This window comes from Squalius cephalus (genome assembly GCF_949319135.1).
Source record: "Squalius cephalus genome assembly, chromosome: 24".
NCBI classification, from domain to species: domain Eukaryota; kingdom Metazoa; phylum Chordata; class Actinopteri; order Cypriniformes; family Leuciscidae; genus Squalius; species Squalius cephalus.
In genome coordinates this window covers 1,711,922-1,725,039 of record NC_137145.1, presented here as the reverse complement: position 1 = coordinate 1,725,039, position 13,118 = coordinate 1,711,922, and the positions used below count along the sequence as shown (strand labels likewise).

At 39.5% G+C, this 13,118-nt stretch overlaps 1 protein-coding gene across 9 annotated transcripts in view; it reads left to right on the top strand.

The window, feature by feature from the left end:
• Nucleotides 1-13,118, top strand: part of bmpr1bb (bone morphogenetic protein receptor, type IBb) — a 283,072-nt gene that overhangs the window by 177,933 nt on the left and 92,021 nt on the right. The gene's annotated exons all lie outside the window — the stretch shown is intronic.

Sequence of the window (13,118 nt, the reverse complement as noted above, 5' to 3'; positions counted from 1 at the left end):
TCCCCCTCCACTATTGAATGTGTGTTTATGTTTGCATTTGACTGAAATAATTGTGATTGTCTTAAACTCATCTAAAGGGTCTGTTCACAGTGAAAGTGTTAATCTGACCGTGTTTTAAAAGCTGAAGTGTGTAATTTCTGCTCCATTTGTGTCATCAAATTGAATTGGAAGAATGACTGTTTTCAAACAGTTTCCCTAAACACGCCCCCTCGTCTGCCATTGGTCATTCACGCAGATAGACCCGCCCCCAAACTCACATCATTGGTCGAGTCTCAAGTCAAGCATTGAAGGGATGTGAGAAAGTATTTTACCATTGAATAAAGACACACTTCAGCTTTAAAGGAAAGTTTATACTCGTTTTACACGCGTCATCTGAACGTTAATGAGCGCTGTGTGATTTTGGAGGCTGATTTTCCCATGAGCGAGCCCTCAGATAAAGCACAGGGCTTGTGTTGGGAATAAAGTACTAGTTTCCCTACTGAATATATGCAGTATACTTTTATTCTGTTTTACACTAATAAACAGAGATCTATAATACCTGTTTGAGAGCTGTAAAATGACATCAGTGTAGCAGATGATGAAGTGAAGCCAACAGATTTGTCCATCGGATCGGATCTCTTCAGTCGTAGCGGGTCGGGAGTGTGTTGTGATATCGTGAGTATCGTGTGTCGGATGAGTGTGTTCTTTGGGAGTGTGTCAGCGTTATTGAGTGTCAGCGGCTACAGGAGTCATTTATACTGCGGCGTAATGAGAGAAAGCCATTACAGGGCCTGATGTGTGTTTTGGGTGGGATTTCTAAAAGCCTGCGTGTGGGAAAGTGCTGGTTTTGTCTGTGTGGTCTGGCTTTGGCGGCCCGAGGCTTGTTTGAATTAAACCCAGTGGGCCGGTGCTGTTTTACTGCTTATATTTCACTGCCGCAAAATACGGTGTGAAAAACGTGCCATAACGCTGTTCGCCGCGCATCTTCATCGGGCCGCAGACGTTACGTCACATCGCTGAACGCAGATTCACTTTAGCTCTGGTGTTTGATCAGTACTGGGTTGGGTTTGATGGCTGAGTCCAGTATCAAGAGAGCAGAGTGGAAAATATAACACTGGTATTTATCGACAATTTAGCGGGAAAAAATGTTAATGCAAATTTTCAGATTAAAAAATTGCAATTAAAAAAAAAAGTTACAAAAAGTTGTTTGTAGGGCTGCATAATTTGGCAAAACAATTGTTATTTGTATATCAAAATTACTATAAATAATAATGATTATTATATTAAAATAATTAATAATTATACATGATTTTTATTATTAATAGTAATGATCATGTGCAATTATTAATTATTTTTCATATATTATTATATTAAAATAATGAAGAATCATACATGATGGTTATTATTATTATTATTATTATTATTATTATTTATAATAATTATACAGAAATATTGTCCACAGAATGTGCACTGCAGTAGCCTATATATATATATATATATATATATATATATATATATGTATGTATTTTTTTTATAGCAATATTCATAGTAAATATTTATATATATTAACAAAATACACAGTAGATATTATTATAATACATATTTAAAATACTCAACAGATTCTAAATACTCAAAAGCACTAAATAAATATTTAGGCAAATAAAATGGGCATTGTTTATTGCGAATGCTGTTGGAAAGTTTGGAGAACAGTGGAGCAGGTGCAGTTATTGATCTCAAAATGAATATTGTTGTCTGATGATTTTGTCTGACCATCCAGTCCATTACTAATATACTAATGGGTCTCTCAGAATGAAAAGTGTTTCGTATGATCAGCTTCAGTGTGTCTTGACTGGCCGTGAGTGTGTGACGTGTGTTTGTTCCTGTGGTTTAAGGTGTTCTGGAGTTTCTCGTCTCATTAAACACACCGTCACCTTCAGCTTTGATTCTCAACGTTTGGGTTATTGTGCGCTGACACGCCGAACACTGTGTCTTTGTGTGAGCGGCGCGTAAAAGGATCTGTTGTGCGTGTCCCCCGCTCTGAATCTGCATACCCCAGGGGCTTCTGGGAGAATTTAACAAGCTTCTGATGTTCCTGGAGAACGGAGGCGTGTGAGATTCTTTCACTGAGGTAAACTTCAAGCCTGGAGCTGCAGAGGTCAGAGTTTAGAGTCCGAATAATGAGTTTATTTCATATTCAGAGGCGCCGCGCCGAGTTTTGATGTGAATCTTGAGGCCTGATTGCTACGACATCAGGGAACCGGAGTGATGTGAGTATACGGAGCAGAAAGTGCTCTAATAGTTCAAAAATAGGCGTTACTCATGGTTATTTCATACATAAGACAATTTTTCAATGGAATTTTCTCAACTGCAATAACACATTGTCCTTGGTGGTTGCCAGGGTGTTGCTATGGTGTTTTTTATAAATATATATAAAGATAGGCAAAGAAAATAAAGGTTATTAAAAATCTTTTATTGTATCATATGATATGACATATCATGTCTCATATCATATCTCATATCAATCATAATAATTTTCACAGCATTACAGTAAATCTTATGAGCTTATTTTATTATAATTTTTATTATATTAATTATATATTAATTTCCACAGCATTACAGTAAATCTTATGGGCCTGTTTTATTATAATTTGTGTGTGTAAGATATATTTTGCCCCAATATATCTTATATCTATATATATATATATATATATATATAGGCTATGTATATATGTGTGTGTTTTCAGTTACCATATAGAATAGTGTATTCGTGTGCTAAAAGAGTTTGCTGTCGCTCTGCAGCTGCGCTTCTGTCTGCAGTCTGAGCTGCATTAGTTGACCTTTGACCTCCGCCTTCCGCCTTCATAATTGCAGGAAGTGAGCGTGGCCAATGAGAGCAGAGGATTGTGGGTAAGCATTAATGAGCACAGAGGTGGCAGTGTTGTTGAAGGGGCCGCTGGAGAAAAGAGCCGTGCAGAAGTCTGAAGATATGAGTTTTATTTGTGCAGAACCCACTACATTGATTCTAGGATGTTGCTTTGTGGTTGCCAGGGTGTTGCTAGGCTATTGCAACAGTGTTGTGTGTGTGTGTGTGGTTGCCAGGATGGTGCTAGGCTTGTTGCAACAGTGTTGTGTGTGTGGTTACCAGGGTGTTGCTAGGCTGTTGCAACAGTGCTGTGTGTGTGGTTGCCAGGATGTTGTGTTGTGTGTGTGTGTGTGTGTGTGTGTGTGTGTGGTTGCCAGGATGTTGCTAGGCTATTGCAACAGTGTTGTGTGTGTGTGTGTGTGTGTGTGTGTGTGTGTGTGTGTGTGGTTGCCAGGGTGGTGCTAGGCTTGTTGCAACAGTGTTGTGTGTGTGGTTGCCAGGGTGTTGCTAGGCTGTTGCAACAGTGCTGTGTGTGTTGTTACCAGGATGTTGCTAGGCTATTGCAACAGTGTTGTGTGTGTGTGTGTGTGGTTGCCAGGATGGTGCTAGGCTTGTTGCAACAGTGTTGTGTGTTTGGTTGCCAGGGTGTTGCTAGGCTGTTGCAACAGTGCTGTGTGTGTTGTTACCAGGATGTTGCTAGGCTATTGCAACAGTGCTGTTTGTGGTTGCCAGGATGTTGCCAGGATGTTGCCAGGTTATTGCAACAGTGTTGTGTGTGTGTGTGTGTGTGTGTGTGTGTGTGTGTGTGTGTGTGGTTGCCAGGGTTTTGCTAGGCTGTTGCAACAGTGCTCTGTGTGTGTGGTTACCAGGATGTTGCTAGGCTATTGGAACAGTGTTGTGTGTGTGTGTGTGTGTGTGTGTGTGTGTGTGTGTGTGTGTGTGTGTGTGTGTGTGTGTGTGTGTGTGCGTGTGTGTGTGGTTACCAGGGTGGTGCTAGGCTTGTTGCAATAGTGTTGTGTGTGTGGTTGCCAGGGTGTTGCTAGGCTATTGCAACAGTGTTGTGTGTGTGGTTGCCTGGATGTTGCTTGGCTGTTGCAACAGTGCTGTGTGTGTGGTTGCCAGGGTGTTGCTAAGGTGGTTTGTTATTGTCTGCAGTAAAAGGAGTACACCTTTTAATCCCTGTGATCTTCTGTCCATTTAGGTTCACATTATTGGTTGGCATCGGAATGATTGATAATATTTAGCCCCGCCCACCTAGGGTGGCCATACGTCCGGATTTTGGCCGGACAGTCCGGATTTTAAGCCCCTTGTCCGGCACCCTCAAGCCGGACACTCATTTGTCCTCCTTTTTGGAGTTGCGCTGAATCGGCCTAAAAAACCCCGCTCTAGAATCTTTATTGGGACGCAGCAGCAGCGTAGCGTCTAATGCCGTAAGATCTCTGGACAAACAAATGATTGGCTGAAAGCGCTGTCAAATAAATATCTGATATATCATTGGTTAAAAACGTAAACAAGCCTCCACGTCGTGGAGTCCACGTGCTGGGTACGTCATGTCATAACGTTAACATGCGAAACGTCAGACCTCATTTAATCCGGAATGGACAAAGTTTGGACGAGTTTGTCCATGATGACCCTAGAGGAGCTGGTGTCGCCTGCGCTGCTGCAGAGGGGGAACTTCTTTGTTAAGAACTGAAATGTGTATTTATTTATTTTTCGCATTCATTATTTGTTTATTTATATATTTCTTTTCTTTCCAGAAGTTATGTTTTCAGGCACTGTGCACTTTGCATGACAGGTTCATCTCAGTGGTCAAAATTGTATTGTAGTTGCGAGTACACCAGAGTCCTATGCAATTATTCTTGCCTCACTAAATGCCGCAAAGTGTCCTCCTTTTGGGTGTTATGGAAATGGCCACTCTATGCCCACCTGGCCTTATTTCATCAGCATGAAAGAAGTTTTCAGAAGTGGAGAAATTTTAATAATCATGTAAACACTCTTCTTTATAACAACGTTCCGGTTTCCCATCGCATGTGAAAGGAATCAAACTCTCATCTCTGATGTCTCTGAAGCTCTGAGGATGAAAAGCAGCACAGATGATTTGAGTTATTATCTCTTCAAAGTGTCACACGCTGAAAACTAAATGCGTCTGGCTTTTGACACGCGACGCGGGAGATTAACGGCCTCTCCGTCTCTGATTTCCCACCGGAGCGACCCGGACACAGGGAAGCAATTCAAAGCCCTCCATCATCCATCCGTGGTGTTTGTTGAGCGTCAGCTCTTCGTGAAGTGTTTCGGGAGACACTCTAAAAGCTGCCGGTAAGAGTGTGTGTGAATCACTCAGAGTGTTGAATCCATTAAATCAGAGCACAGATGCATTATGGGTGCTGGGTTCCGGGATTCAGAGAGAAGACTGGAGCCGTGAGTCTGAACACTTCTGATTCCTCAATGACTCCATGAACGATTCTTATAGTTCACGATTCCAGACTGAGTGAGAACTCAGTGTTCAGCGAGGACATCATGATAGATGTTTTCTGTTCATTAGCACTGTCCAGTCTTTTACTCACTTCAGACTGTAAACTCACATAAAACATGCTGTATTTTTGCACTGCAGGATTCACCTTTTCATTATTTTACAGATTATTTTTAGTGTGAACAGAACAGCATGTTTTAATCATCAGAAAAATATTAATGCTTGTTCGTTTTTAATTAAAAGTAACCAGTTCTGAGTAGGGTCTGGGCAATATAGATTTAAAAAAATCTTTTTTCAACCTTAAGTTTCAGCAATAAATTAGTGTTTTTGGTCAGAGAAACAATAATTGTGGCCAAGCAAATTCAAATAATTAATTTTTTTAATAAAAAAAAAAGATTAAATATGTCATATTATAATTTAATATATTTATATTTATATGATTTTTATAAATATTTTATATTTTTCATATATATATAAATTTATATAAAATATAAAAAAATCAAATATTTATAAAAATCATATTATAATTTTTATAAATATTTGATTTTTTTAATAAATATTATGAAATATTTCATATTAAATATTTTATATATTATATTTTTATATATTATAATTTTTTATATTATAATTTTGTATAAATATTAAATATTTTTCATTTTTATAAAATATAAAATATTTCATATGAAATCAAAGTTTGTTTAGTTGCTACTGAATCAGATGCTATATTAAAACATCAGTGGAGAGATGCGAGTTTAACGAGCCAATAAAAAGCAGATTATAGTATCCACGATGTTGCTTAATTTTTTTATCACAAGCGAAATCATTATTCTTATATCGTAACTGTAGTTCTCGATATGAACTGGTTCTTGTTTCCGAACCCAAACGGAAAACTTTATATATTTGACATGAGCAGGAAGTGCAGAAACAACAGAAGCGAGCGATCAGGGCTCACGATGGCTTTTCCATCTCTCTCTCTCACACACACACACACGCACGCACGCACACACACACACACTCTGGTTTCTGGTTTCACAGTTGAGTCCAAGTCTGTGTGACTTGTGACGTGAGAGATTCACTCCTTACATCCATCATCCACTGCTCTGTGCTGAAAACACACACACACACACACGTTCCCTCCTGGTCACATCCAGAAACAAAAGCTCTGAAACACGCTGGGTCTGTTGTGACAGCACCTGTCTATCCGTCAGCGAGTTGAAGAACAGAGAAGCTGCTCTCGCTAGTTACCGCTTATTGCTTATTACTTATTACTTATTACAATTACTTATTACTGCTTATTTTCTGCAACACTCATGGAACCAGCGGCTAGCAGAAGTTCTGATGACCCGTCATAGTGAATCTAATCACTGAAACATGAGACGGCTTACTTCAAGTGTTTTTCTGGCGTTGCTTTTACTGTAATGCAAGTGCTTTGTCAGAACATCTAGCTTTTATTTATGAATGACAGCAGTGCAGGAATCCTTCAGATCATATGCATGCTCCAAACAGACTCTCTCAACGCAGATTAGCTGTTCATGAAGTTGAAGTCAGTTGAATAAAATGGTTCCAAAAGTAATTTTTATATATATAAAAATACGATATACAGAACAATAACGTATTTATAGACACAAAAATTTACACAAACCTGTATTTTACCGAAGATACTCACCAATTTGACGGAGCTGCACTGCTCTCTCCTGAAGAGGTCGCAACAAGCCCACGATAAATAACTCAACCCCTGGGCTCTTACGTCTGACCCAGAATCTGGGTAACACAAACTACACAAACACTGGGTTGTTATGTCTGACCCAGGATCTGAGTAACACAAAAACTACCCAAACGCTGGGTTGTTACGTCTGACCCAGGATCTGGGTTACAGAAAAACTACCCAAACACTGGGTTGTTACGTCTGACCCAGGATCTGGGTAACACAAAATCTACCCAAACACTGGGTTGTTACGTCTGACCCAGGATCTGGGTAATACAAAATCTACCCAAACACTGGGTTGTTACGTCTGACCCAGGATCTGGGTAACACAAAATCTACCCAAACACTGGGTTGTTACGTCTGACCCAGGATCTGGGTAACACAAAAACTAACCCAACACTGGGTTGTCACGTCTGACCCAGGATCTGGGTTACACAAAAACTACCCAAACACTGGGTTGTTACGTCTGATCCAGGATCTGGGTAACACAAAAACTACCCAAACACTGGGTTGTTACGTCTGACCCAGGATCTGGGTAACACAAAAACTAACCAAACACTGGGTTGTTACGTCTGACCCAGGATCTGGGTAACACAAAAACTACCCAAACACTGGGTTGTTCCATCTGACCCAGGATCTGGGTAACACAAAAACTAACCAAACACAGGGTTGTTACGTCTGACCCAGGATCTGGGTAACACAAAAACTACCCAAACACTGGGTTGTTAGTCTGACCCAGGATCTGGGTAACACAAAAACTACCCAAACACTGGGTTGTTACGTCTGACCCAGGATCTGGGTTACACAAAAACTACCCAAACACTGGGTTGTTACGTCTGACCCAGGATCTGGGTAACACAAAAACTACCCAAACACTGGGTTGTTACGTCTGACCCAGGATCTGGGTAACACAAAAACTACCCAAACACTGGGTTGTTACGTCTGACCCAGGATCTGGGTTACACAAAAACTACCCAAACACTGGGTTGTTACGTCTGACCCAGGATCTGGGTAACACAAAAACTACCCAAACACTGGGTTGTTACGTCTGACCCAGGATCTGGGTAACACAAAATCTACCCAAACACTGGGTTGTTACGTCTGACCCAGGATCTGGGTAACACAAAAACTACCCAAACACAGGGTTGTTACGTCTGACCCAGAAACTGGGTAACACAAAAACTACCCAAACACTGGGTTGTTACGTCTGACCCAGGATCTGGGTAACACAAAAACTACCCAAACACTGGGTTGTTACGTCTGACCCAGGATCTGGGTAACACAAAAACTACCCAAACACTGGGTTGTTAGTCTGACCCAGGATCTGGGTAACACAAAAACTACCCAAACACTGGGTTGTTACGTCTGACCCAGGATCTGGGTAACACAAAAACTACCCAAACACTGAAAAAATAACCCAAAAAATGTACCCAAAAGGCTCAACCCAAGATTTGTGTATAAAAAAGAACTCATGATTTTTTCGAGTGTAAGGTGGATGTCTTGCACAGGTTTATAAGAGCGATGCACTGAGAGTGTAAGTGGATCCTCAGCTCTGCTGTCAGAATCATGGTCATCTTGATCCACTTTCAGTAAAGCTCAGAGCAATTAAACCGCTGTAGATGAGAGCGAGGACATTCAATCTGTGCAACGCTGTCGGATGAAGAGAAAAGAGGAGGAGAATTGCTTCAAGCTGCCGGCCGGTGAGTCTTCGGGTCCCGGAGAGATGATCCGGAGAGTGGGAGTGAAGGAAGTGCGTGGACGGAGGAGTGCGGATCAAATCTAATTTCTCCCGCTCTGGGAAGCGTAATGTGATTTCTGGGAGAGGATCGGATGAGGCAGGACATCTTTGCATCATATATACGGACTGGGGAAGCTCTCAATGCAGGGTGAGAAAATCTAATTGTTGGGGTCTTAATGTGTTCATTGTGTTTTTGGGAAATGAATCATGTCTGGAGGGACACAAACCTTTCAAGACCTGGTTGTGAGGTCAGTGGGCATGAACAGCCGAAACTCTGAAGCTGCTGATAAAAAATGCTTATTTTTTGCATTTTTTTCACATTTAATCTAGTGTTTTTTGTTGTTGTTTGATGATCATGTTCTCCAGTGTGATTTGAGCTGAAAGAGCTTCAGTGAAAGCAAGAAAATCTGTCTGTAAAATAGAGCGGAATCTGAAATATTTCATCATTTGTATGTTCCTTTAAAGCTACACTGTGTGATTTTTACCCCCATCTAGCGGTGAAATTGTATATGACTACCCAGTGAATATTAGTTTCTGTTCCTCTCAATTCCGAGGGCGTTTTAACTCCTACGGTGGCCGTATTATTCCAAGATTAACATGGCTTCCAGTTATCGACTTCGTCCATGACAATAATAAACAATACGTCTAAAATGAATAAAACTACAGGACAGATGTCAGGAGGTAAACGTCACCCTTGGAATCGGCTATCCCAGCATAATCAGATTAGGCTAACGTTACAATGTGTACAAAGTAAAAGCAATTAAAAATAACTAAAATTTACAGTGTCCTTTTTTATATAGCTTAAAAAATTGCGCCTTTAAAACTATTCATCACCTGTGATCCGTCGCAGCACAGATTTATGTTACAAGGTAAACAATACTTTTTCACCATTGACGCGAGGATGAAGTTATACTAGAGGTCGTTCTGGCGTTATGCACAACCATGCTATGGTTAGACAAGCAACTATAAAACTTCGAATTTACACAAATGAATTACAACAGGCTGAATTACCTGTCGAGAAGAAAGCAGGCAACCTCGGCGTCCGTTTTAAAATCTTTTCTCCTCATGAGCTCTTTCCATCTGGGAAAAGTTACTCCAATATTGACTATGGTCTTGCTGATTTGTCTGTTGCGTTGACATTTTAATTCTCTCTTTCAAATGTGAGCACGCACACACACACACACACACCACACTATCTTTCAAATCTGCCGGCACTCGCGAGCTTGCGAGTAATCTCCCCCTCGCATTCGTCACGGTGTCACTGAGTGAAAAACGCAAAAGGCGAAGCTTGAATTTACAGGCATGTCCCTCTTTGGCTAATGTAGTTTCAAGATGGAGGGGCAACATGGCGACCGGCATTCGAACCCCTCACCCGTATGTACTTTCAATGGCAGATTATAAACTTAAGAGAATACTTTATTACTTGAAAGAAGTAAATATACATTAATGAGCACATATATTTTTGAAAGAACTAAGTGTTTTTTGCTAAGAATCAACTAAAAAAGTTACACAGTGTAGCTTTAAAAAAAAACAAAAAAAACAACAACAACATTTTGTCAGGTTTTAACCCTTATATTATGTATGACAACACATTTTTGAGTTGTTGGAAATACTAGTTAACCTAGGATTTTTTTTTTGAAATTGTGACTATTTCTCATTTATGGTCATGGAAATGCCATTGTTGTGGAATATGCGTATGAAATCTATATGATTGTGATTTTTAGCATGGCAGAATTCATGGTTAAAGTCAGACTCGAAATTAATTACTTTTTAAATGTATTTAGTTTTAATGTTTCTCAACTGCCCTTTGAGGGTATTTACATTATATGCATTTGACAATGTTTTTAATTTAAAGAAATTAATTTTTTTAAAAAGCAGTTAATTCATATGATTTTTGCTGGGAATTGAACCCATAATTTTGTCGTTGCACTCACAAAAATAAAGTATTTAAATGTTGTTAACATTCACATTTTGTGAATAATTAAACATTTTATTAAATTAAATTAAATAAAAATGGTTGTTAATACAGTTTTTTAAAATCCTGTTCTCATGTTCACTTTTTTGTAATGTGTGCGTCTGTATTTATGTCAAAGATTTATTCAGATGCGTGTGGACTGAACTGGTCTGGTGAATAAACCAGATCTGTGTCCAGAGAGACGGGGACCTATTGATCTTGATATCGATCCATTTACATCAGGCCAGTGTACACACACACACACACACACACACACACACACACACACACACACACACCCTTCCCTGCCAGATCCAGATCAAAGCTAAAGCACTCCAAATCATGTCTTCATATATGACTAATTATTTAGACTGGAGTGGATTTGCATGTTTGCTTTGGGTTTAGGTTTGCTTTTCCATGACCTAACGGCGATCATTGTAGTTTAAACGGGGTTATTTCATAAGTAAAATGATTTTTCAGGATCTTTCAAACAAGTAGAATAAACGTACTGTAGCTTTAAGAGCTCAAAACTTCTCCAGTCCATATATGGAAACGAAATCATTGTGATTATGACATCAAAACCATGAGCTCATGTTGTTCTCACTACATGATCAGACCGATTCACCAACAAGTGATTCATATGAGCAAGATCTTTTAATGAATCAGTCAAAATAAAAAGGTTTAGCTAATTACATGTTGAGCTCCGAACTTCTCCAGTCCATTTAAGGAAGTGAAATCCTACTGATTATGACATCAAAACCATGAGCTCATTAACATATAACCGCCTCCTTTTACATATCAATTAATGTTTATGTAAATGTGGGCGGGGCATATGCTAATGAGCCAGTGGTTGTCTCATTAATCATTCCCAAATGAACAACGGTGTTGATGCGCAAATGTTGGCCAATCATGTCAGAGGGCATTTGCATATCTTAAAGCTCTTGAAGAACTCTTAAAGGTACAGTACCAAGAACAGCCTGTTTAGTTTAGTTGTGGTGGAGCATGATAAACTAACATAAAACCTTATTTTATAAGTGTACTTTAGAGAGAAAGTAAATCAAATGCTCCAGAAGTGTAAATTATGGCCCATAGGAGGAGGGAACATTATAGGATCTGGATAATATTTAATGCTGTTGACTCACACGGATGCTCTGTTTTATATCAGACGCCAATGCAAAATAATGTTGCTCTGCGAGTGCGATCGAAGGGTCGTTCCGGGTTTCATCTTTTAAAGTGCTTCATCTCTGGCTGACGTTAATTGTTTAACTAATTACATGTTTATGAAGTCGACTCTGAGACTTAACTGAGATTTGAGTTTATAGACGTTTAAGAGGCTGTTGTGTCTACCTTTATTTGTTGCAATATTTAGGTGTTATTTTAGAAAATAAACATGATTTCTCATCTTACAAATCAGTTGTTTCTTATTTTCACTGGCATGTCTCTTAGGTGTCGAGGACTAGTGCATCTTTGAGCCATGTTCAGTGTGAGTAAAATACTGAAGTACTGTAATAATCAGATACTCGAAGACTGGAATTGGTGGCTTGTAACTTGTAATGGAGTCATTTTCGCTGTAAGGTATCTGTACCTTTACTCTAGTGTTCAGGAACTCTGCACACCTCTGGTCCTGTGTCTATCGCAACACAGCGAAAGAAATGATATTTTACTCGAGTTGTGAGTTTGCAGTCGGAATCGTTTGAGAGAGAAAGATTTTGAGCGATGCAAATTAATAATAAATAGCTTTCCGGTGTTTTGTTCTCTTTACATGATCAGACCGACTGTCAAACATGATTCGTGTGAACAGTTCTTTTAACGAATCAATCAAGAAAAGACTCATAATAACTTTTAGTGAACGGACCTGCCTCAATCGAGTGAAAAGTTGTATTATTGAAGAGTTGAAGACGTGACGTCCTGCTTCACGTACGGTGTGATCTCGTGTTTCCTGACGATGTTTTCTGCTCTTGATTTTATTTGTCATGAGTTATTAAGCACGAGCGAGCCACTACAGGACCTTATCTGACGAGAGAGGATGTTTCTCATTGAGTGTGTGTGTGTGTGAGGGAACAGGTACTCTCTCTCTGTTTCTGAGCATCTGCTGGAGTAACACACACACACACACACACACACACAACCTGAAGGAATGCCAAGAATCCCTGTGTTAAAGTTCACACTGTATCTCCATCTGCGACTGGATGGCGGGAAATGAAAGACAGCTGTGTGTGTGTGTGTGTGTGTGTGCAATTATGTGTGTGCGTGCGACTGTGTTGCGACTGTGTGCAACTGTGTGTGTGAGTGAGTGAGTGTGTGTGTGTATTTAAAAATATAATAAAAATAATAATAATAATATAATAATAATAGTTTTTATAATAATAATAATGAGTGTGAGAGTGAGTGAGAGTGAGTGAGTGAGTG